This window comes from Aegilops tauschii, chromosome 7 (assembly GCF_002575655.3).
Source record: "Aegilops tauschii subsp. strangulata cultivar AL8/78 chromosome 7, Aet v6.0, whole genome shotgun sequence".
Classification (NCBI taxonomy): Eukaryota; Viridiplantae; Streptophyta; class Magnoliopsida; order Poales; family Poaceae; genus Aegilops; species Aegilops tauschii.
The window spans coordinates 506,181,313-506,207,750 of record NC_053041.3 but is presented as its reverse complement, the minus strand read 5'-3'; the positions used below and the strand labels follow the sequence as shown (position 1 = coordinate 506,207,750).

The window sequence follows — 26,438 nt, the reverse complement described above, 5'->3', positions numbered from 1 at the left end:
CCGTAGACTAAAATTTCTCTCACGGGCAAAAAATGATCATACCTTATTGCTCTTGGGTGTTAATCACATAGAGATGTAAACTAAATTATTGACTCTAGTAAGTGTAGGTCACATGGTGATGTGAACTATAGGTATTAATCACGTAAAGATGTGAACTATTGGCGTTAAATCAGATGGCGATGTGAACTAGATTATTGACTCTAGTGCAAGTGGGAGACTGAAGGAAATATGCCCTAGAGGCAATAATAAAGTTGTTATTTATATTTCCTTATATCATGATAAATGTTTATTATTCATGCTAGAATTGTATTAACTGGAAACTTAGTACATGTGTGAATACATAGACAAGCAAAGTGTCCCTAGTATGCCTCTACTAGACTAGCTCGTTAATCAAAGATGGTTAAGTTTCCTAGCCATAGACATGTGTTGTCATATGATGAACGGGATGACATCATTAGAGAATTATGTGATGGACAAGACCCATCCGTTAGCTTAGCACTATGATCGTTTACTTTATTCTATTGCTTTCTTCATGACTTATACATGTTCCTATGACTATGAAATTATGCAACTCCCGATTACCGGAGGAACACTTACTCTGCTATAAAATGTCACAACGTAACTGGGTGATTATAAAGATGCTCTATAGGTGTCTCCGATGGTGTTTGTTGAGTTGGCATAGATCGAGATTAGGATTTGTCATTCCGATTGTCGAAGAGGTATCTTTGGGCCCTCTCGGTAATGCACATCACTATAAGCCTTGCAAGCAATGTGACTAATGAGTTAGTTGCGGGATGATGCATTATGGAACGAGTAAAGAGACTTGCCGGTAACGAGATTGAACTAGGTATGATGATACCGACGATCGAATCTTGGGCAAGTAACATACTGATGACAAAGGGAACAACGTATGTTGTTATGCGGTTTGACTGATAAAGATCTTCGTAGAATATGTAGGAGCCAATATGAGCATCCAGGTTCCGCTATTGGTTATTGACCAGAGATGTGTCTCGATCATGTCTACATAGTTCTTGAACCCGTAGGGTCCGCGCGCTTAACGTTTGATGACGATTTGTATTATGAGTTTTTGTGGTTTGATGACCGAAGGTTGTTCGGAGTCCCGGATGAGATCATAGACGTGACGAGGAGTCTCCAAATGCTTGAGACATAAATATTGATATATTGGACCATGTTATTCGGACACCGGAAGTGTTCGAGTTGGTTTCGGATAAAACCGGAGTGCCGGAGGGGTTTCTGGAACTCCCCGGGGAAGTAATGGGCCTTAGTGGGCCTTAGGGGAGAGAGAAAGGGCAGCAGTCAGGAGGTGGCGCCCCCCAAGGGGAGTCCGAATAGGACTAGGGGATGGGGGTGCGGCCCCTCTTTCCCTCTCCTTCTCCTTCCTTCTTCTCCTACTTGGACTAGGAAAGGGGGGTGATTCCTACTTGGAGTGGGATTCCCCCCCTTGGGCGCGCCCCTTGTGGCCGGCCGGCCTCCTCCTCCCATCCTTTATATACAGGGGAGGGGCACCCCATAGACACACAAGTTGATCTTTAGTCGTGTGCGGTGCCCCCTCCACAGTTTTCCACCTCGGTCATATTGTCGTAGTGCTTAGGCGAAGCCCTGCGTCGGTAACTTCATCATCACCATCACCACGCCGTCGTGCTGACGAAACTCTCCCTCGGCCTCAGCTGGATCAAGAGTATGAGGGATGTCACCGAGCTTAACGTGTGCAGATCGCGGAGGTGCCGTGCGTTCGGTACTTGATCGGTTGGATCGCGAAGACGTTCGACTACATCAACCGCGTTACTAAACGCTTCTGCTTTCGGTCTACGAGGGTACGTGGACACACTCTCCCCGCTCATTGCTATGCTTCTCCTAGATAGATCTTGCGTGATCGTAGGATTTTTTTTTGAAATACTACGTTCCCCAACAATGTATATGTCGGCGCACAATTGTCAAATAAGTACTCTATTTCATCCAACACACACTACTCGTATGATAAACTGTGGCAACTTATGTCTTACCATGCCATATTAAATGAAAAAACTAGTGAGGATGCATCTGTTTCGGCAAAAATTACGATGGTTCTCACATGATTCACGGCACAAAATTTTTGCAGTAGTTCCCATAGACAAATTCGAACAGAGTACTACCCCCAGAGGGCTCGATAATAGGCATGGTTTGGATAATTAAACACAATCCAAACTACTTTGAAACACTAGTTGTGCCAACTATTTCATGCCATCGATCTAATTTGGGATGGACACAAGACGGACCTTGCCATGAACATCAACGAGGACGTCAGACAGCAGCTCAATCCTGTCAACCTTCTTGAAGATAACCTTGTGGCCTTGCCACTCATAAACTTGTTTGTCCAGGCATGTCACATCATTTTCCTGCGTAAGCTTGACAAGAACAGTACGCCTCACAAACGAAGGAGTAGCTTTGAACTTCTTGTGCTTCAGTACACCCTGGACAACACGTTTGACAACAGTGTGGCTGGAATACATCTCGTCTTTGGTATAAGTGCAACTAACTTCCAGGATCGAACAGCCTAAGAACTTTGTTTTTCCACTGCGTATATTCAGGCCATCCACCTCATAGCGAGTGACATGTACAACCACACAATCCTTGTCTTCATCAGGGCTCTAACTGAAACAAAAACGAATTTGAAATTACTTTCTAATATAAAAACACAAGTTATTTAAACCACTATGTTGAGTCAAAAGTATGCATGACAGGGAAGGTAGCATGGTATCGGAGCTAATAAATATTGCATTTTTTATCACCACATACTTAGATGAAAAATTACAATCAAGATCGGCAAAGAAGAAAATCACCTTGGGCAGCTTAGCGGGGGGGGGGGGGGGGACACATCATCGACGGGGGAAAATTGGTCCTGTAGGGCCACGGGGGCTGTAACCTCAAACGTGTTGTTGACCATCTCAGTAGTGGCCGTGAGCGTATCTGGGGTCGGCTCGGTGGTGGCCTTCATCTTCTTGGAGCTCTCTGTCTCGTGGGGATCAGCCTCCCGCGTCTGCGCCAACATCAACAGATCTTTGCCTAGTTCTCCTTGGTCCATCATGAAACTGACGAATAGGAGACAACTGAAAGGAAAACACAATCACAATGAAAATGAAACAAAAAAAGAGAGTGAGGATCGGTTACTACTTTGCAGAAGTTTTTTTTTAAAGAAAATATACCAACATCACGGATCCGCTTACCTTCCCTTTGTTGGGAGAGAAGAACAATGAAAGAAGTGAGTGTTGGCTTTCTTGAAGGCGGTGAGGGAGAAGGGGATTCAGCGAAGTGTGAAATGATGGTTGCTTCGTCTGTCCAACTTAGACTGCGGGGAGGTGGGTTTTTGTGATATGACGGCTCATTACTGCGGCGCTACGACCGGGGTGACTCAAAGCCTGCATACTGCCTTCGAATTTGATGGATGCCATTTGGGCCCGCACGCTGCATGGCCCACATGTCGATGAACCAAAGTAAAACGACAGTCAGTAGCGGAAGACATTTCGATGACCAAGCAGGAGCCAGAGGCGGTAGTGTATCCACTGTACTAGTAGTAATTGTTTTTCTGGGTAGATGTAGAGTGTCTCCACTGTACTAGTAGTAATTGTTTCTCTGGGCCCAAGACAAAAGAGCCCATTGACCCTAAATATCAAAATCTATTCAAAAGACCATATATTTACTTAATGAGAGGCGTTCCCAAGCACACCGCCCCCCAAAAAACTTGGTTGCTCTTCTTCCTCCTCACTCCCACCCACCTCACGTTAGCTCGCTCCACTCTTACCCCCAAATTCCTCACCTCACTCCTACATAAAACCCCAGCTCCCCTTCTTCCTCCTCACTACTATAGAAAACCCTAGCTGCCTTTCTTCTTCACCCGCGCTACAACTAGGCTCGTCATTCGTTACTCTGCTCAAATATGTGAGCTTGACGCGGCGCCGGAAGGAAAATGGAGTCGGCTGACCCCAGCACCAAGAAAATGAGGCTTCCGCCAGCGGTGACGCCTGTTGTAGATCCCGCACCCGGTAGCACGGGGAGAAGCGGTGAGGGCCACCCCTTGATCTGAGGAACCCAAAGAAACTCGGGTGGACCTCATCAGCGATGTCCCGGACACCATCCTTGGGGATATCGTCTCCCTTCTCCCCACCAAGGATGGCTGCCGCACTCAAGTACTCGCATGCCGGTGGCGCCCTCTATGGCGTGTCGTGCCTCTTAATCTTGACTATTGTGGCCTATCTCTCTTTAATGAATTTGAACTTCCCGAAGCGATCATCTCCTCCCACCAGGGCTCCGTTCAAGGCTTCTGCATCCCGGCATGCTGATACGTCTCCAACGTATCTATAATTTTTTTATTGTTCCATGCTATTATATTATCCATCTAGGATGTTTTATATGCATTTATATGCTACTTTATATGATTTTTGGGACTAACCTATTAACCAAGAGCCCAGTGCCAGTTTCTGTTTTTTTCCTTGTTTTTGAGTATCGCAGAAAAGGAAAATCAAACGAAGTCCAATTGACCTGAAATTTCATGGAGATTGACCATAAGAAGCCCACGGAGTATCGGAGATGGACCAGAAGAGTCCCGAGGCACCCACGAGGGTGGGGGCGCGCCCTACCCCCTGGGCGCGCCCCCTACCTCATGGCCGCCTCGGAGACCCCCTGACTTGTTCCCGACGCCAAAAATCCCTATAAATATAGAAACCCCCGAAAAGAAACCTAGATCGGGAGTTCCGCCGCCGCAAGCCTCTGTAGCCACCAAAAATCAATCGGGACCCTATTCCGGCACCCTGCCGAAGGGGGGATCCCTCACCAATAGCCATCTTCATCATCCCGGCGCTCTCCATGACGAGGAGAGAGTAGTTCACCCTCGGGGCTGAGGGTATGTACCAGTAGCTATGTGTTTGATCTCTCTCTCTCGTGTTCTCGATTTGGCACGATCTTGATGTATTGCGAGCTTTGCTATTATAGTTGGATCTTATGATGTTTCTCCCCCTCTACTCTCTTGTAATGGATTGAGTTTTCCCTTTGAAGTTATCTTATCGGATTGAGTCTTTAAGGATTTGAGAACACTTGACGTATGTCTTGCGGGGGATACCCATGGTGACAAAGGGGTATTCTATTGATTCACTTGATGTATGTTTTGGTGATCAACTTGCGGGTTCCGTGACCTTGGGAATCTGTGCATAGGGGTTGGCACACGTCTTGACTCTCCGGTAGAAACTTTGGGGCACTCTTTGAAGTTCTTTGTGTTGGTTGAATAGATGAATCTGAGATTGTGTGATGCATATCGTATAATCATACCCGCGGATACTTGAGGTGACATTGGAGTATCTAGGTGACATTAGGGTTTTGGTTGATTTGTGTCTTAAGGTGTTATTCTAGTATGAACTCTAGGATAGATCAAACGGAAAGAATAGCTTCGTGTTATTTTACTACAGACTCTTGAATAGATCGATCAGAAAGGATAACTTTGAGGTGGTTTCGTACCCTACAATAATCTCTTCGTTTGTTCTCCGCTATTAGTGACTTTGGAGTGACTCTTTGTTGCATGTTGAGGGATAGTTATATGATCCAATTATGTTATTATTGTTGAGAGAACTTGCACTAGTGAAAGTAGGAACCCTAGGCCTTGTTTCCTAGCATTGCAATACCGTTTACGCTCACTTTTACCACTTGCTACCTTGCTGTTTTTATATTTTCAGATTACAAATACCCATATCTACCATCCATATTAAACTTGTATCACCATCTCTTCGCCGAACTAGTGCACCTATACAATTTACCATTGTATTGGGTGTGTTGGGGACACAAGAGACTCTTTGTTATTTGGTTGCAGGGTTGCTTGAGAGAGACCATCTTCATCCTACGCCTCCCACGGATTGATAAACCTTAGGTCATCCACTTGAGGGAAATTTGCTACTGTCCTACAAACCTCTGCACTTGGAGGCCCAACAACGTCTACAAGAAGAAGGTTGTGTAGTAGACATCACATGCTACCTGTGCATGCCCTGCATGGTGGACGCCTGGCTGAAATCCCCTGATTTCACAAAACTACAGCTGCTTGAGTTCTACTATTCCCCTAGATATCACATACCACATAAAGAACGCCATGTACTTGTGCCCTCAGCACCGATGTCCATCTCACGGTTTTCCTCCTTTGTCTACACCGCCACCTTTGCGTTGTGCAACCTACCAGGCAATCTGGTACAAAAGCTTCAACTCCCACTTCTCAAAAAAAATTCATTGTGCTGGTTCGTATGTCGGAAGCCTCATTGCACAGCATCATCCACTCCAGTTGCCCTGCCCTAGAGTGCTTGGTGCTTGTTTTGATAGTTTGAATCGGTTGTCTCCAAATAAAGTCGCTTAACCTTATAAGAATTAGAATTTCTTTTGACGGAAGGGAGCTCATCATCGAAGATGCCCCTTCACTTCAAAGGTTGATCCTTGATTCTTTTTATTCACCGTTGCAAATAACTGTCGTCTCTGCGCCTAAACTGGAGACCTTGGGTGTAATACATGATCTTTGCACTCATTTCAATGTTGTTTGGATCCACAGTTCTTCAGGTACTGTATATTATCATCTACATTTGTAATCATAAGCTGCATTTTAAATTTCTATGCATAAGTTCTATATCATCTTGGAGTACACTTTTTGTACTAATATTATGTTCTATGCCCAATAACGAGTTTATCCATGGATAGCCTATTAATGGTGCTGGATTCTGTCAAGATCTTATATATCCATATGAATAGTTTTGATCTGAACAAGATTATTGTCTTGTTGTAACGCTTTCCTTGTCTGGAGAAGTTGTATATAAAGGTGATAATTTCACGCACATTGGAAGCCCGCATATAGTCTACTAGAATTAACAGTTTAGCTGTTGCTCTTTTGACACCCTTTTTTAGACCTTAATTGTTTTCAATCTTCATGTCTATTTAGGCAACAGGACGCGGTAAGAAAGTTATAACCAATCGGTGATTTCGTAAGAACTGGGATTTTCTCAGTTCTCATGACATTCGATTGAAGACAATAACGCTGGAATGATATGTAGCCAACCAAGCAAACACTAGATTTGTCACATTCTTCCTGCTGAATGCGAGGTTACTATATCACAGGATCTCAGGAGACTACACAACCATGTGCTGTCAACAAAGAAAAGCCTTCTTGCCTCAAAGACTCCAAGATACCCGCTTTATGCGGTTCATGTGCCTGAGGCCAAGTTCTACGTCGACACAGTACCCGCAGATGTGTTCTTCCTGCGGTTGATCACATCTTTGAGATGTTTCTCACGAGGTGTCTCAATTTTACGATTGTACGCCTTTTTGCGCTACATATGAACTTCATCATCAAGAGAGACCAAATCTCGCAAATCTCGGTTGTGGATCCATATTACATGCATGAGTCCTTCTTGAGTCTCGGTGACTTTGAACGTGAAGCTGCTAGGAAGTACATCGTATACTTCATGATAATGAATAAGGACCAAGGAAATGGTTCTCCTGCCTTATCATCCAATGTAAGTCATTGCCGGACATCCCTTTCGTACATTTCAATCATTCCTTAGCTCATTTGGAGGCTAATTTGAGGTGTATTTATTTTGCGCAAGAACGGGTGCGCCATCCTTATTGTTCTTTCCCGCGAGTCTCCCACGCTATGTATTTTGACTCATCCAGAAACTTCCAGAAGAAAGACTACAGCCACATAATAAATATTCTGGGTAGTGCTCTCAACAGATTCAGCATGATGGGTGGCCACATCGAGATCAGGAAACAAAGGAAGGGCGTGTCGGGTTTCTTGCATAAAACTACCTTCTACTCCGTGCATCAACCGACAGCAAGCAAGAACGATGGATTCTACGTCCTCCATCTCATGATGGAGTTCAGAAGGGATTGCCAACATCTTCGCATGACAACCAGAAACGATGGCCATATCCACAAATGGGCAGAATCCTTAGGAGCCGAACCGGATTATAAACTCAGAGATGACTTCTTTTGCATCCATAAGGAATTGCAACAATCATCATGAAAGAAGTCGTCGAAGAGAACGGGATGTTCCACCACAGCCTTATATAGCGACCCGACGTCCGGACTCGCATAGGCCTACAACATTTGGACCTGACGCCGTTCATGGAGCTAGGTGCATCCTCCCGGATATGGATGGATGAAACTTGCAGTGATTGATGATGCCGATGATGATGTGTCGGTTGAATTAGTACTTTATATAGCGATGCAACTTTGTGATGTAAACGTCCTGTTGAACTTTCTTAACGGTAGTTAATTAGTTTGGGTACGATGAACCTGCGTACATATAGTTAATTAGTTTGGGTATGATATAACATGCATTGATTATGTTTACTATATGTTGCATATTTTTGCTAACTCTTTCTCTTCGTGTTGCTCAAGTATATTATGTTGCATATTATTGTTGAATTCGCTTGATGAAGATGCATCTATAACAGGTACATAGGTCCTGGATGGCGAAGAAGTGTTATGTCATGTACATAGGGAGGGTTCCGGGAGTTTACGACGAGTGTCCAGAGTGTCAGGCCCAAGTGTCAGGGTTCTCGATTGGGCGGCAGCCAGAAAGGGTTTGATAGCACACAAGAAGCGGAAGCTAGTTACTTGAGGTTCACGCTACCGCAAGAGAGGAATCAGAACCGGCACCTCATGAACTACTACATAATTCTGCTCTTGCTCATAGTGATAGCTCTTCTCTTCTATATCATGGCATAGATGGATGATGAAACATGTGTATGGGATGATGATGTAGTTGCATGTATTAGAGACATATCATAACTTGTATCGCTATTTTGAGATGACGACGAGAGACATCATTTGTGTTGGATGATGATGACTTGATTTGATGAGACTATTTGTGTGTGTATGATATGATGAGACTATTGTGTATGATATGATAGAGACTATTGTAGAACACCTAAACAAATACATAATAACAGTAGCGCGGGGTGTGTGTGTAGCAGCAGTGCTGCCTTAGAAGTAGCGCGTGCTAAATAGGCGCGTTGCAGCTTTTAGCAGCATAGTTTACTAAAACGCGCTACTGCTACATACGGATAGCAGTAGCGGTGGTGGACCAGCGCTACTGCTAAAAGTTAGTTGTAGCGTCGTAGCAGTAGTGCTGGCACCTATGCTACTGCTATGCCTTTATCCCGCACTACTACTAGGGTTTTCCCTAGTAGTGAATCCTGCAAAGAAAGAATAGATCTATTTTTGGACTTTGATTATAGATTGAAATGACTATAAGAAAGGTTCATGGAAAGTATGGACAAATAACAACGAGTGCACCAGTTTTAGCTAACCAAGCTAGAGGTCTTTTCATCAGGACAAGCCTCAGAAGGAGGTTAACATCATCGGTACCATCTACACTCTGAAAGAATAGATACATTACAACGAGAGGAAGAACATTCTTCTAGCACACTTGACAAAAAATAATAATGAAGAAATAAGAAAATTTGCATAGTAGATCATATTAGGTTCACAAATTGCTTAATCTAGTCATATAGTTCTAGTACTAGTGCCAATAGTAGCATGTTCGGGTGATCCATTTGGGAAGAACTCAAAAGGCATGGTCGATGGAGAGAGTGGACAAGGAGCAGAGGGAAAGCTCTGGGAAAGAACACTATGGGGAGAGGGGGTGGGTTGGGGTAGTTTTGCATATGGTCTCTTGTAAAACAAGACCCAACTTGGGGATGGGTGGGAGTGGGGCATGTGTTTATAACAAAAATAAATTGGCAAATTTGAACACGTGAAACAACTTTATGCATAGATTATGGTCAAAGGAATGGAAAGTTAAGGATTAGTTCGATGCAGAATACTAACAAATCAAAACAGGAAAGATTTTGTTCATACCATTAAAAACATTTGTCGTGACATTTATTCCTCATTTAAAAATATGTTCCTGGCATTTTTACAAGATGTCAAAAATTGTTTGCATAACTTTTTGAAGATGTTTCGTACCATTCAATGTTGATGACGTTTACAATGTATTTCACATTATAGTAATATATTCATGTTATTTTTTGAAGATGTTCAAAGTGCATTTGACAAATTTTCAACATGCGTTTGAAAAAATGTTCAACGTGTATAGGAAAAATGTTTTTACATGCATTTAAAAAATGTGTGTGGAATGTTAAACTTTGTGCATGTTGTTTTTAAAAAATGAACATACAATTGAAAAAAAAATCTCTGTAACATTGAAACGACATTCATACATTAACAAAATATGTTCATGACAATTTCAAAAAACGGATCATAAAAAATAAATTATTTGTTCACTTAGTTTGTGAAAATGTCCATACCATTAAAAAAGTTTCCATGACATTATTAGAAAATGTTCATGAAATGTAAAAAATTATTCGCATGCTTTTAAAAAGATGTTTTGTAACATTAAATAAATGTTTATGACATATTCAAATGTTCATGACATTTTTGAAAAATGTTCAATGGGTTTTTTAATATTGTTCATTGTGTATTTATAAAATGATTATCGTATGTTTGACAAATGTCCAACATGTGTTCGGAAAAGTGTTCATGAACTTGGAAAAAAACTGATGTGGATCCGAAAAATATTTTACATGCATTCAAAAAATTGACATGTATTAATAAAAATGTCTTTGTATATTGCAGAAAAGAAAAATAAGAAGAAAAGGTTAGAGAAAACTAACAAAGATTTAAAAGGAAAAACTAAAAATAAAAACCGATAAACAAGTTTGAAAAAACAAAGAAAAAACTAGATGAAACATTCACAAAACTAACACCCACCGTACATATATGGAAACTTTTGAATACCGTTCACGTACCACATCTGTTTGGCCGACCTTCCGGGCAAATGTTGTAGGGGAGAGATGTACTGGTATCACAATAAGTTCTAGACTTATGTTCCACTATGGTAGGTTATTATGATGTCTATCTTGACATTTATGTTGGGAAGGTCCAGATGAGTACTCCAAACTACCACTTCAAAAGCTATAGACTTCCATTCTGAAAAATTATATGAAAAAGAAAGGTTTAATATATGTCAATTCTTGATACTAAAATGAAGGAAATGAATATGTACTCAAAATTTAATTAGATGGTCTTTGCTAGAAACAAATGTCTGTTGGATGGACTGTACCGAAACTATCAAAGAAAATACAAAAGGGCTATAGACAAGCTATTTTCTTGTGAAATTAACGGTGTTCAAAGAAAATCAAATATTTTTGCATGTTGTGGAGACACTGAGCATCTTGGTGGGCTGTTTAGCACATGAGGGGGGGGGGGGGGCACTGCTATTTCGTGAGTAAACAAGGCTAGAAACACACTACCTCTAAAACAGAAAAAGTTAGCAACACACTTATTAAAAAAAGGCTGTGGGGCAAGCGCAATTTTTCTATTTGGTTTCCTTTAGATTTTATTTTTGATTCTTTATTCTTTCTTATTGAGAAATATCGTGCATTATTGAACAAGGATAATCAAGAGAGAGTGTCTCCCGAATGCAATCCGGTATTACATGAAAAATAGAGTCGCTAGAAGACTCAGATGATCTAGCTAGAATATGTGCTGCGATATTTGACAAACGATTTACATGACTACAGCAAACAGACAAGAAGAACGACGCCAACTCCTTGATATCGGCAGTGATGAGCCCCACTGGCGAGTGATTCTTTATTCTTTTGGGTAAAATACATGTGCTAAAAAATATAAAATGTTCACATATGTAAAAAAAAATGTTAGTGGATAAAAAAGGGTTCATATGTATTTTTAAAAAAATGTTAAAAAGGGTTCAACGTGTTAAAAAAATATCATTTATTTTAGAACTTGTTTGTCGTGCACTAAAAATTATTCGTAGTGTAATTGAACCATGTTCATCATGTAATATGAAAATGTTCATCATGCATTACGACTTTTCATGGTCATGCAAACATTTTTTTCGTGCGAACATTTTTTATGAAGTGTTCATTGGCAAGTTAAAAACTAATCCTCATATATTAATAAACTCATTGAATTTTATAAAAAAAATTGTTTGTAGTGTAATTCAAAACCTTTTACCATATATTTAAAAGTGTTCAGTGTGTATTAAAACATCTACAACATGCATTTAAAAAATAGTCAATGTGTATTTAAAAATGTGCATGCCATATCTTTTAAAAAAACAACATGTACTCCCTCTGTTCCAAAATAGATGACTCAACTTTGTACTAACTTCAGTACAAAGTTAGTACAAAGTTGGGTCATCTATCCCCTGCAAAAAAAAGTTGGGTCATCTATTTTGGAACGGCGGGAGTACTAAATATTTGTTGAGCATTTAAAAAAGAGTCATCACGCTTTAAGAAAATGTTTGTGATGTATTATAATGTGCTTGAGCATGCATCACAAAATGTGTGTATTTTTGCAAGAAAGAAATGGAAAAAAGAAAAGGAGAAATGTTCATCATGTGTTTTAGAAAATGATCATGGTGTATCTGATTTTTTTTCAATGTATGTGTTACAAAATGTTCACTGTGTATTTAGAGTATGTTTGTTATAATTTTGAAAAATAATAGTGTGCTCAAAACATTTTCACCATGTGGTTTGAAAATGTCGCCGTGTATCTTATAAAATTCTCAGGAGATATTAAAAATATTCATTGTGTATTTAGAAACATATTTAACGTGTCTTTGAAAATTGTTCAACGTTTAAAAAATTCACCATCTATTTAAAAAATAATCAACTTGCATTTGTCAAATGTTCAACATGTATTCGGAAAATGTTTAGAGTACATCTAAGAAATGTTCAATTTGTAAAAACATGTCAACATATTTTTTTAAATGGGTAAGAGAAGAAGAAAAACTGGAAAAATGCAAATATCTGATCTGCAGCTTCCTTTTGCAGTAGTACTAGTAATTTATTAATCACGTAGTAACCCCACGACGGTGCTTCCGTGCACACGTAACATTACGTGTTGTTTTGCTTTCAAAGTCGCGCACTATATTTAGCGCACGTCATTCTGTGCCTAGCCCTTCCGTGAGTAGGCGACCCCATGAGCTCCTATGGATTTTCGTACTATACATGTGCTACTTCCGATCAGCTACAGTTCCTTCACGTACACATCTTCTACTACTGTTCGATCTCTACAATCCATCCATCAGTCTAGCTACTAGTTCTTTTCAACGTGCATTCAAGAATTCGAAGAAGAAAATGAATAAAAAAAACTTGGCGAGGCAGATGATGGTGGCACAAGCAAGCACATTCGGTTCTGCGGAATATGTAGGCAGCGCGGGGGGGGGGGGGGGGGGGGGGGGGGCATGCCAAAGAAACCTAGGAAAGGACCGACGTGCACCAATTGTGGTGTAGGTGGCTTCACAAAGTGCAAGTGCCGGATTTAATTGGTGATGTAGAGTAGGGCAGTGATTTGTAGAAAAAAGGTGTACCAATTTTCCTGTGTGGTGTGAGGAACAGAATTTGTGTAACTATTGGATTTTGCTGGCTGAATAAACCTGTAACTGGCGATGTGTACTAACAGGGTTTTCAAAAAAGATTTTGCGGACCGGCCAAACAGCCCATGTGCAACCCGCCTCAAATTGGGTTGTGGGTACAAAGTCAACTCCCCGTCAAGTCTGGACGACCATCCAAACGACATTACTGCCCTGAAGTTCTCCACTCGTTAGAGCATTAAAAGCAACTCTGTCCCACAAGAGAGCGAGAGACGATGTGTCAGATTGGTTTATTTTCGTCCTCGCTCCCACCTCGTACGTAACAGCGAACCCCCCGCTGGTTCGAGCGTCGATTGCCTCCTCCCACACGGCCGATCGAGGAAAAAACGACTAGAAAATAAAATCTACGAAAATAAACCCACGAAAAAGAACCAGGGCAGCCGCCCACTGTCCACCCAACCAGCCGCCCGCCGCCGCTATCTTCCTCCTCTCCCGATTCCTCCAAACCAGCCGCCGGCCTCCAACCCCACCGCCCACCTCGTCTCCCCCAACTCCGGCCTCCCCCCTCTACCCCTCTGTCGGCGCCCCCTTCCCTCCCCTCCCATTCTCTCCCCCTACGAGCTCCGGCCGCAACAAGATCCGCCACGGTCGCACCGCTGCTTCCGCATCTTTGCCATCCTTGAGCTCCACAGCCAACGCACAGGAAGAGGAGGAGGCCTCTGCCTTCCACCGCCCGCATCCCCACCATCTCCCGCCCTCACGTCCGATCCGGATGCCGCACTCCTCGCCACTACGCGAATCCCCTCTCGCCGCTGCGTGAATCCCCTCCGCCAGATCTCATGGTCCTCGCCATCGCGCCGGGGGTCTGGGTCGCCATGAGAAGACACGGGAGAAGCTAAACATGGTCTTGCTTTCATACCAATATCACAGCACAAATTAGTAATTTGAATACTGTTTGTAGTTTTCACCCTCGGAAAGCTAATGAACGTGAATGAATATTATGGAGAACTTTCTTCAATAGCAAGGTCTGTACTCTGTACTGATACATTATGTAGCAACACTCTGTTTGTGCACTATCCTGTTCATGATGTTTGCTTGATGATATAGCAACAATTTTACTTCATCTTACTCTGTATACTTATGTCCTCTCTTTAGTTATACTTCTCTCGGGCTGACAAATTTCAATGCAGGCAGGGGTCTGGAAGTGCATGCCGCAGTATATACGGTGGATTTGTGAAATGGTGTATGGGAAAAGTAAGTGATCTCTTGGTTAAGGCAGAGAAATTGAATTGGTTAAAATGCATGTTTTTCTATTGTAAAACGATTGAGTTTGACCCTATACTTGTAGAATGATGATGGAAGTGACAGTATGGCAGTACTGTTGACGAATCGCATTGGGATGATCTTGTTATAATCATAGCAGTGGTATGTCAATGTGATCTCTGTTGTATAACAGATATTGCTCATCGAGTCATGGTTCCATTAACACCAATCCTTAACTATATAGTGACACCGTTTTACCATTTTTATCCCAACATCTTTCTCTTATTGTGTTGCTTTGTGGAATTAGGTCAGTTCAAAGCAGAAGGAAACCAGTAGCACCAGTGGGATGCGGGACACTGTTGAAACAAGCCCCCTCTTGCAGTACAGGGCCCAGGTGATTGCATTTTCATCTTTAACTTGTTTTTGGCACATATAGTACAATTTTTTTTACGAATCATCGAGGAAACAAAACATCCCTCCTCTTGTGTGGACCCTCAAGTTTTGTTGTTTCAATTTTTTTATCAAGTCTTTTGGCCATTTATCTCTTTAGCTGCAGCTTACTGTTTCTTGCTCTCACTCTGCACTGCACTACTTTTTCTTGTATTCCAGACTGTAGTGCCAGGTCGCATATTGAAAATGGAAGAGGCCATCAAGAATCGTGATTTTGAATCCTTTGCCAGGTTAACTTGTGCAGATAGCAACCAGTTTCATGCTGTATGTTTGGACACGAGTCCTCCCATCTTCTACATGAATGATACGTCACACAGGTAGTTTTTTGGCAGTCCTGATTTTGAGGTTCTGTTAGTACTGAAATCCCAGAGTTGAGGATCGCTCTTTCAACCAACTGCAGGATAATTAGCCTTGTGGAGAAGTGGAACCACTCGGAAGGAACCCCACAGGTATATTCTGTTCCTGTTTAACACTTGCTACCTTGTTTTAAATTCTTCTGACCTGCGTCGGTGCTGCATATAGGGTTCTAAAATAAGGTTGGTCAAGCTTTGTTATGATATGCCAGTACAATAAGTTTTCACTGCACTGGATATAACATATTTAACTAGCATCACACAATGAAGTAATTTAACTTAATTTAAAAGAGCAACAAAATTATTGCCATCTTTCTGAAAAAGGTCCAGAAAATACGAGTTTAAGCTTCCAATCCTTTGGTTTTTAGGGAACATATAGTTCAGTTTGAAGAGTTCATGATGAAAACATATCCCCGCAGCCACTGCCTCCTCGATCTATGCTAGCCTGCAGCAGCAAGGTCAGCCCCCACACTCTGCATTTTTTTCTTCAGGTCTTGGCACAGGAAACTGAAAAGGAGATGCTCCTAAAGTCACCACATTTAGGAAAACATAACAAGTCAGAGCATTTTAAGAATTGTTGTCTTCTGCTTGTAGCTTTGGATTCATCATGACTTATCTAAGCAGAGAGATCATAGCACTGATTTGCGTGACCTCAGACCACTTGAGCACCGAGCAGTCTCTCCCTACAGAACAAACAGGTGAAATGGAAAATAACTTCAGCCGGTAATTTGGTATTTAGCTACATTCAAGGAGACAATGTAGTGTGTAATCAGTTCCAATGCAGAAGAAGAATAGGACATCTCATTTTGTTACATTAAAAATCTTATTTTGTTTCTCTCCCCCCTGCAAGAAGCCTTTTCACCTCATACACCCCCACCGTCAGCAGGTAGCAGATTCATGTAATAGCCCCTCTCTCCCTAATCCCTTCTCAGTCCTAAGTTTGGCTCACATTGTGATTTAATGGCACCGATTACGAACAATTCAACTTATTTTGTGGGTATATTAAACTGCATCACACAAACTAAGCAATGTAGACATATCTATGTTAACACCAACAGAGCATGCATTATTTAATTTTTTGGGGGACTTAATTCATTGAATTTTTTTGCGGAGACTTAATTCATTGATGCAATCCATATCTTGTACTTCTTTACAACAAGATGTTTCTTCTCGCAGAGGGATTTCCTGACAATCAAATGCAAAGTTTGCCACTTGCACTACTGATGATATATGTTGCATAGTGTACCAATTTGATGATGTGCTCATGACTGATCTTGCTTGGACAGAACAAGGAATTTAGGTATAACTCCACTCATATATAGATACCCATCTTATTTCTTCAAGCTATCTTTTAACGCTGAGCTCTGGTTTCATCCTATTTTCTACTTCCTCCATCGCAAAATAAGTGTCTCAACTATGTTATTCTTTTTCTTCCATTCATTACTTAGCATTATATTCTCTGTATATATGCATGTCAAGTTTGTTGTGTTTGAAAGATGACTAAGAGTAGCAGTAATATCGTATGGCCAGCTTAATTAATATTCCAACCACCAATCATGGCTACTAATATAACTACAAAGGAAAGCAGTCATATACTCATATGTGTACCTTCACTAAGAGTAGCAGTGCCTGGAGTTTAGATATTGCAGACTGTAGTGTTGTGGTCAATAAATCATGTCAAATGTTGTAGGGTGCTCGAAGTAATGAGCTTGCTGCTGCTTCAAGGCTGGAAGACACATTCAACTTCTAGCATACTACTAGTCCTAATGTAGCTGAGCTTTTCCACATTGACCCTGAAGCCAAGTGCACCTCTGTAGTCTTTGTTGGAGCTGATCGCCAGCTCCTCTTCTTCTTCGTCTACCTTCCTCTCAAAGCTCACGCAAGAACAAAAGAACACAGATATTTGGTGGCCGCTGTATCACACAGCCGACCCTTTTCTCTTCTCTGTATACTTTTCTCAAAGCAAATATGCGTACAAGTGCTTAAGTAGACTCACGCCCACGCAGCCGGGCCACACACTCGCCCACTAACTGCATGCACGCACCCACTCACACCACTAACTAATGACCTGATCTTCTCCTAGAATCACTCTAGGAACCACACGACCCGGCCACTCATGCAACAGCAGCTAGCAACCTCGGACATGCATACACAGCAGCCTCTCGCCACCGTTCGGCATCTCGCCATGCGCCATATCTCACGGCTCCTCGCATCTCACCTCCTGCATGTTCTCCGAGGCTCCACCTGCTACAACTACCTATATGCATGGACAAGCAAACTAATATGCAGATACATGTGAATCAAGATTAACAAAGCTAACAGTCTTGTCTTGCTGAAGAAAGAGGAGAAGTTGAACGTATAAGGTATTTTCATCACTAACTTGGTTCAGCTTCCAGCAGCCTTCCTATGTATATTAGATGATTTTGGCCTATGAATTCGATATAAATGTACCATTCATTGTGCTGACAGCAAGTTCAGAGCATCTGCCATTGCCAAATTCATATCGGTTAACACACTTCCACTGATCACGACCCTCACACAGGAAAATGCATCTGCGATATTTGATAGTCCAGTCAAGAAAGGAATCTGTTCTCGTCCTCCTCTATTTTGCAATAACTCAGTTCGGTTTGCGTCGATCCTTCATGTCCTTTTCCTATCAAGGCTGGTAGTTATTCCTCTTCTTGATTGTTTTGTGTGTTGTCATAAGCGTTGTGGCCGGAGGCCACGTGAAACCCACCTCCGCCGCCAGGGGCGACAACTATTTCCTCTTGCTTCACCGCCTTGTAGCCAAGGAGATCAGGCGTGTCCTCCTCTGCTGCTATGCCAGGAGCCTTCACCGGCTCCGGAGACATGGTGGCCATCGATTCTCCGACGCCGATGAGGAATCGGTTCCGTCGTTGACATATAACCTGACAAGGTAGCGGCACAGGCTCTCCTCATCATGATATGATCTTATTGTTTTTCGCTTGATCTTGATGTGTTCTTTGCTGCCCATGTATCGTGGGTTTAGTGGTCTATTTTTTCCTACGTTGAGTTGACATTCGTAGGACGCCCGGACAGGCCAACGACACCACATGCTAAGTGCTTGACGTGGTAATGGGCTCCACAGAGTGCGCGACCTGTACGATGGAGACTGGCCTCGCTACAGAGCACAGATGTCGGCATATGCTCTCATTCCTTGATTTATCTTTACTTTAACTACTCACTTCATCTCACGGTTGCTGGGCAGGATGGGTTTCGCTGGCGTTGTGGTCCAGACATAATAATTCTTTGAAGGAGTGCCATAGTGGAGTGATGTTAAAAAAAAGTGTGATGTTCCACCGATTGATGAAGTGATTTCTAGCTGCTATGAGGAACCAAGCTTAATTGGTGACTGCACTCTTCTTAACCAAGCTTCAGTCTAAGGTAAATGATACTACATATTATGACTCCTCTTTTTAATCTCCAATTTCTCGTGTTGAAGTATTGCTATTAATGCTTGCTTGTACATTAATTTAGCTATTGGAATCCTTCGTCATCTTCCTGTTTGGTTGGTAATTATTTGGGAGATAATAAGTTTGGGGTTTCAGGCACCTTGGTATGCACATGGCAAAGCAGAGCCCAAGAACATGATTATGGACGGTAACATGTAGTTTCATCGCCCATACTTATGGTCACACTACTGTACCTACAGTCACTCATTCAATTTTTTTTAGAGGAACTGCATTTCGCCGACCTGGACGTTGAATTAACGAATTTGAAAGGTTCAGATCATAAATGATTTTTTGAGGTTAAATAGAAATGCCTAAATTAGATGGCATAGTCTCTCTGTTGTTGAAGTCCGGCATTTGAGCATCCTTTGCAGGATATGGGTCGATGCGACCACATTGGACAACCACAGTTGGTTCGTATTTACGGGTTGGCAACAGAATTCTATTGACGTATCGTTAGGGGATGACTTTTGTACTATTGCTTGGCTATAATTTTTTTGGTGTCAGTGCTGATCTCCTCATTGCTGCAGGGCGGTTTAGTAAGATATGTTTTGGACCGCTAAAGTTATAGCAAGATACTGCCAAGCCTAACACCTTGGATGTAGGAATAAAGTCTCTCCCTAGAGTGTAGAAGATTCTGTAAAAGTAAAAGCCGTTGAGGGACGAGCAGGACAAGGAAGACAAGATGATCTAGATGGACATCAGCGATGAGGACTTCCTATAAATGATTGAACGGAGTGAACTCACCTACCTGTTGATTAGTACTTTTTTTTAATCGGTGCGAACTAGGTACTGTAAAAATATATCAGTACTCTTTTCCTGTCGATGTTAATGTCATGTGGGGCGCTGCGTACAGGCGCGGGCCACGCGCCCAGGAGCAGCAGCCGACGGCCACAGCTGGCGAGGCGTGATCGGGGCAAGGAGTCCTGATCCGTATATATTGGTTCCTAGAGTCCAGGAGTAGTTTGTTAGGCATAGTTTCCAGTTTGTTAGCAGCCCATGAGGCCTTTATATATCGTGTAATCTGCACCCTTTGACGGCAAGCAATAAATCATTATTTCCTACCTCTTCCTCTACTCCTAATCTCATCTCCTGCGCCATTGAGCAGTTAGGCAAAAACCCTAGCGCTCCTATCAACCGAGACTACGAACTACGTAGTCGAGGTCCGGCTGTCTTGGGCACCGAGGTCCTTGACAACTTGGTATCGGGTTCCAGGCGTTCCTCTTCCTTGTCCACGCCTCCGCAGCCCGCCTCCACCCATGCGTCCGCGCCAAGCCCACCTCCATCGCCACCATCCGCCGTCGCCTCGGTTACTTCCGCCATGGCAGAACCAACCACCGCTGATTTGGCCAAGATGATCGAGGCCTTGACTGCAACGGTGGCGTCCCTGCAGACGTCCGTCACCGCACTGCAGAAGGAGAAGTCCGCCTCCTCGTCGGGCGCTGACGGGGCCCACGATGGGCAGCACCACAACGATCGACCACCCCGGTTTCAGAAGATGGACTTCCCCAAGTTCGACGGCAAGTCCGACCCTCTCGCATTCATCAACAGATGCGAGTCCTTCTTCCATCAACAACGGATCACCGAGGAGGAGAAAGTGTGGATGGGGTCATACAATCTCGAGGGTACTGCCCAACTGTGGTATATGCAGGTCCAGCGCGACGAGGGCACACCTCCGTGGCGCCGCTTCACCGAGCTGCTCAATCTCCGCTTCGGGCCACCTCTGCGCGCTAACCCGCTGGGCGAACTGATGGCGTGCAAGCGCACGACGTCCGTCGTCGCTTCCAGGAGCGGTTTGAGGCGCTCCTTCCCCGGGCAGGCTTCTTATCGGAGACACAAAAGGTTCAGATCTTCACCGCGGGACTCCAGCCACCCCTCAGCCTCGACGTGGAGATCCACAACCCGCAGTCCCTCGCCGTCGCCATGAGTCTCGCCCGCAAGTTGGAGCTGCGCGACCAGTGCGCGCTCACCTCCGCGCCACCGGTTCGTTTTCAGCAGAAGGGCATCCTGTCGGCGCCCGTACCACGCCTCGCGCCCCCCGCACCGGCACCACCAGCCGCACCCCAGCCTGCCCCCGTTCTGCCGGAAGGGCGCCAAATCAAACGCCTGTCACAGGCGGAGATGGAGGAACGCCGTTGCCTGGGCCTTTGCTTCAATTGTAATGAGAAGTTTGGCAGGGGCCACAACCGCGTGTGTCAGCGCATCTTTCTCCTCGACCTGGCGCCAGACGACGACGACGACGCGGCCTCCGCCACCGCTGATGCCTCGCCGGCCGACCCTCGGATCTCGCTCCACGCAATCTCCGGCGTGCGCACGAGCGAGACCATGCAGATGCATATCACACTCGGGGGTGTCTCCCTCCTCGCCCTGATCGACTCCAGCTCCACCCACAACTTCATCGCCGAGGAGGCGGCCGCCCGTGCTACACTGCCATCCCCCACCCCTGAGAAGATGCGCGTAACGGTGGCCAACGGCGAGCGCGTTCCGTGCCAGGGCGCATACCGCGCCGTGTCCTTCCACATCGACCAAGAGGCGTTCTCGGAGGATTTCCTCGCCTTGCCGCTCGCGGGCTACGACGTCGTCCTGGGCACGCAGTGGCTTGCGACGCTTGGACCGATCCTGTGGGATTTCCGCACCCTCTCCATGACGTTCTGGCGGGAGGGCCATCGGGTGTGCTGGCGCGGCATTGCAGGACTGGCTGGACCAGCCCTGAAATCATGCAGCGGCCGCGACTTCCTCGACGCCATCATCACCGAGTTCGACGGCATCTTCGCCGAACCCTCCGGCATGCCACCACCCCGCGGCCGCGACCACGGCATCACCCTGCTGCCCGGTTCCGCTCCGGTGGCCGTCCGTCGTATCGCTACCCGGCCGCGCACAAGGACGAGCTGGAGCGTCAGTGCGCCGCCATGCTCGCCCAGGGCATCATCCGAGCGAGTTGTTCCGCATTCTCCTCGCCGGTACTGCTGGTCCGCAAGCCCGACGGGTCCTGGCGCTTCTGCATCGACTACCGCGCCCTGAACGCCATCACCGTCAAGGATGCGTTTCCGATCCCGGTGGTGGACGAACTCCTCGACGAGCTCCGGCGCGCTCGTTTCTTCACCAAGCTCGACTTGCGCTCCGGCTACCACCAGGTGCGGATGCGCGCAGAGGACATCCCAAAGACCGCCTTCCGCACCCACGACGGCCTCTACGAGTTCCTGGTGATGCCGTTCGGCCTCTGCAACGCGCCGGCGACGTTCCAGGCACTCATGAACAATCTGCTGCGGCCGTACCTGCGCCGTTTCGTTCTCGTCTTCTTCGACGACATCCTCATTTTCAGCGAGACGTGGGCCGACCATCTCCGACATGTGCGCACCGTCTTCACCGTCCTGCACCAGCACCGGCTCTTCGTCAAGCGATCCAAATGCGCGTTCGCCGTCGAGTCAATCTCCTACCTGGGTCACACCATCTCCGCTGCAGGAGTGGCCATGGACCTGGAAAAGGTGCAGGCAGTGGCCGACTGGCCGCAGCCACGCTCGGCGCGCGCGGTCTGGGGGTTCCTCGGCCTTGCGGGGTACTACCGCAAGTTTGTCAAGGAGTTTGGCGTGGTCGCCGCGCCCCTAACGGCCCTCCTTCGCAAGGACGGCTTCTCCTGGTCGCCGGAGGCGGCAGCAGCTTTTACCGCCCTCAAGACGGCGGTCACCACGGCTCCCGTCCTCGCGTTGCCGGACTTCACACGGCCGTTCATCGTCGAGTGTGACGCCTCTACATACGGCTTCGGGGCCGTCCTTCCCCAGGACCAGCACCCGGTGGCTTTCTTTAGCCGGCCGGCCGCGCCTCGTCACCGTTCCCTGGCAGCATATGAACGGGAACTCATCGGCCTGGTGCTCGCTATTCGTCATTGGAGACCATACCTCTGGGGCCGCCAATTTGTGGTAAAAACTGATCACTACAGTCTCAAATTCCTCCTTGACCAGCGTTTGGCAACCATTCCGCAGCACCATTGGGTCGGCAAACTACTGGGGTTCGACTTCACCGTGGAGTACAAGGCAGGTAGTACAAACACGGTGGCGGACGCCCTTTCCCGCCGCGACACGGAGGAGACGACGGTCATGGCGATATCGGGTCCTCGCTTCGACTTCATCGATTGCCTACGGCAAGCTACGTCAACCGACCCGGCGCTCGTCGCGCTGCGCGAGGATATCACGGCAGGCACGCGGCAGCTGCCGTGGTCGCTCTCCGACGGCCTCGTCACTTTCAACGGCCGCCTCTACATTCCGCCGTCGTCCCCACTACTCCAGGAGCTCCTCACCGCAGTGCATGACGACGGGCACGAAGGCGTCCTGCGCACGCTGCATCGTCTCCGCCGCGACTTCCACACGCCTAACCTTCGCACGACGGTGCAAGAGTACGTCCGCGCCTGCGGTACTTGCCAGAGGTACAAGTCCGAGCACTTGCACCCCGCCGGTCTGCTGCTTCCACTGCCGGTGCCCACGGGCCTTTGGACTGATGTCGGCATCGACTTCGTGGAAGCGCTCCTCGCGTGGGCGTGAAGTCCGTCATCCTCACCGTGGTGGATCGCTTCAGCAAGTACTGCCACTTCGTGGCGTTGGCCCACCCGTACACGGCGGAGTTGGTGGCACAAGTGTTCTTCGCCGAGATCGTGCGCCTCCATGGCGTTCCGCAGTCCATGGTCTCTGACCGCGACCCCGTCTTCACCTCGGTTTTTTGGCGAGAGCTCATGCGTCTCACCGGGACGAAGCTGCACATGACGTCGGCGTTCCATCCTCAATCGGATGGCCAAACAGAGGCTGCTAACAAGATCATTGTTATGTACCTGCGTTGCCTCACAGGGGATCGTCCGCGGCAGTGGCTACGGTGGCTTCCCTGGGCCGAGTACATCTACAACACCGCCTACCAGACAGCGACCCAAGAAACTCCGTTCAAGCTCGTGTATGGCCACGACCCTCCCACTATTCGCTCTTACGAGCCAGGCGACACGAGGGTGGCGGCCGTGGCCAAGAGCATGGCGGAGCGCGACGAGCTACTCGCTGACGTCCGCTATCGTCTACAGCAGGCGCAGGCGGTCTACAAGTCCTACTACGACAGACGCCATCGCGATGTTCGGCATGTCGTCGGCGATTGGGTGTGGTTTCGTCTTCGCCAGCGCGCCGCGTCTTCTCTCAACTTGCCATCCAGGGGCAAGCTCAAGCCACGCTTCTACGGGCCGTACCGCATCTCGGAGGTCGTCAACGACGTCGCCTACCGCCTTGAGCTTCCGGCGCGCTCGCGCCTCCATGACGTGTTCCACGTGGGCCTCCTCAAGAAGTTCTTCCGCACGCCTCCAACTGCACCGCCGGGTTTGCCTCCGATCCACAACGGTGCGGCTGTCCCGGAACCAGAACGCGTGACTCGTTCACGCCTAGCACGTGGCGTTCGCCAGCTCCTTGTCCACTGGAAGGGCGAGGCTGCATCATCGGCAACATGGGAGGATCTTGACAGTTTCATCGAGCGCTATCCCACTTTTCAGCTCGAGGACGAGCTGCTCGTCGAGGGGGGAGAGCTGTCATGTGGGGCGCTGCGTACAGGCGCGGGCCACACGCCCAGGAGCATCAGCCGACGGCCACAGCTGGCGAGGCGTGATCGGGGCAAGGAGTCCTGATCCGTATACATTGGTTCCTAGAGTCCAGGAGTAGTTTGTTAGGCATAGTTTCCAGTTTGTTAGCAGCCCATGAGGCCTTTATATATCGTGTAATCTGCACCCTTTGACGGCAAGCAATAAATCATTATTTCCTACCTCTTCCTCTACTCCTAATCTCATCTCCTGCGCCATTGAGCAGTTAGGCAAAAACCCTAGCGCTCCTATCAACCGAGACTACGAACTACGTAGTCGAGGTCCGGCTGTCTTGGGCACCGAGGTCCTTGACAGTTAACTTGATACTATAAAAATATACCTGTACCATTTTTTTTGACTATGCCTGTACCATATATTTGAGCCAGAATCAAACTGTTTGTGTTTATTAGTTATCCAAATTTCAGAATTTTGACTGCATTAGTTCTAGGATGGCCTGATCATCTATTCCCTTCATCCCAAAATAAGTATCTTCGATTTAGCAACTTCTGAAATTATTTTGACTGCATTAGTTCGGAGGGAATATTTAGGAATAGTGTCAGTTAGTACTCCATTGGCTTTGCTATTCCTAATGTTATTGCTTGCATAATATTAATAGGCAATGATGCATGGGAAGAAAATGAGTGGATAAACTGGTTAGTCTTGCTTCAGGTTTGAAGTGTGCAAACTATTGTGGGCTTTTGGATGTGTTAAGTCGTATGTTTTCTTTGGGCCAGAAACTGGAAAGTGCAATAAAGGTTTCTATGATCTCTACCTTAGCAGGAGATTCGTCATGAACTGTGATAAACAAGGTCAAAGTTGTGCGTAAAGGCTGTCGGAGACATGGAAAAACCACAAGGTTGTGCAACACAAACAGTTAAGACTGTCCTGTTAAGATACTATTTTTAATGAAGGCATATTTTGTTACTATTGTATACATGGGATCCTGTTTACTTTGTATCATCACTTGTAATTTAATTAATTGGCAACACTTTTGCTTTAGAAATATGTAAATTAACTAAAATATCTCCGTAGTTATTAGAGTTTATTACTCTTATATTTCACATCTTCATTTTACTAAAATATTTCCGTAGTTATGAGAGTTTGTTACTCTTATATTTCACTTATTCAACATAGAGGAAAAACAACTTGCTTATAGATCTTATTAGATTTTTTTCATACATTGTTAAATTTTTTTAATGCCTCAAGTACTTGATATCTACTTCAGTCAGTTTTTTGAAGCGGAGGCAAAAGATTTGCCTCATCTCATGAATTAAGAAGAGTTTGGAAATACATAGCCAGCCGTCAAAGGACGACCCCAAAAAATAAGCCTACTTCTGTGGCATTAAAGAACACAGACGCTTAGCCCCCGCCAACCCCCATAACCCAACATCGGTCTTAATCTTGGATGTGATTACAGTTGGCAAGGATGACACATTTCTAAACACCCGTGCATTCCGCTTGTAGCAAATCCCCCGAGAGACTTATCATGACGAGGGATGCAAGGCCCTTTCTCACGTTGGCATTGACGCCCACCGTGTGGTGCCATCACTCCACATTGTGGAAGTTTCTCCAGGTAGTGAGAGCCATATGGACAGTGACATTCTTGTGTTTGGGAATTGCGAAAATGGAGGGGGCGATGTCTTTTGGCTTGTGCCCCCCAAGCCACGGGGAGTGCCAAAAGGGGGTCCTCTTTCCATTGAAAATGGTGATGGTGGTGCACTCATAAAAGAGCGCCATGTCTTCCTCATCGCACAGGTGCCCTAAATCAACCCAAGCTCTGCTCGGGTCCTTCCAAGCCTGCCAAGGTCACTGGAGACGCAATGCACACGCGAAATTTTCCATGTCCAGGTTGCCCAACCCGCCCAAATCCTTAGGCTTGCAAA

At 45.7% G+C, this 26,438-nt stretch overlaps 1 pseudogene; it reads left to right on the top strand.

Annotated features, from left to right (window-relative positions):
* LOC141027309 (diphosphomevalonate decarboxylase MVD2, peroxisomal-like) overlaps positions 1 to 25,710 on the top strand; it is a 29,475-nt pseudogene extending 3,765 nt beyond the window's left edge.
* Positions 25,711 to 26,438: the final 728 nt, after the last annotated feature.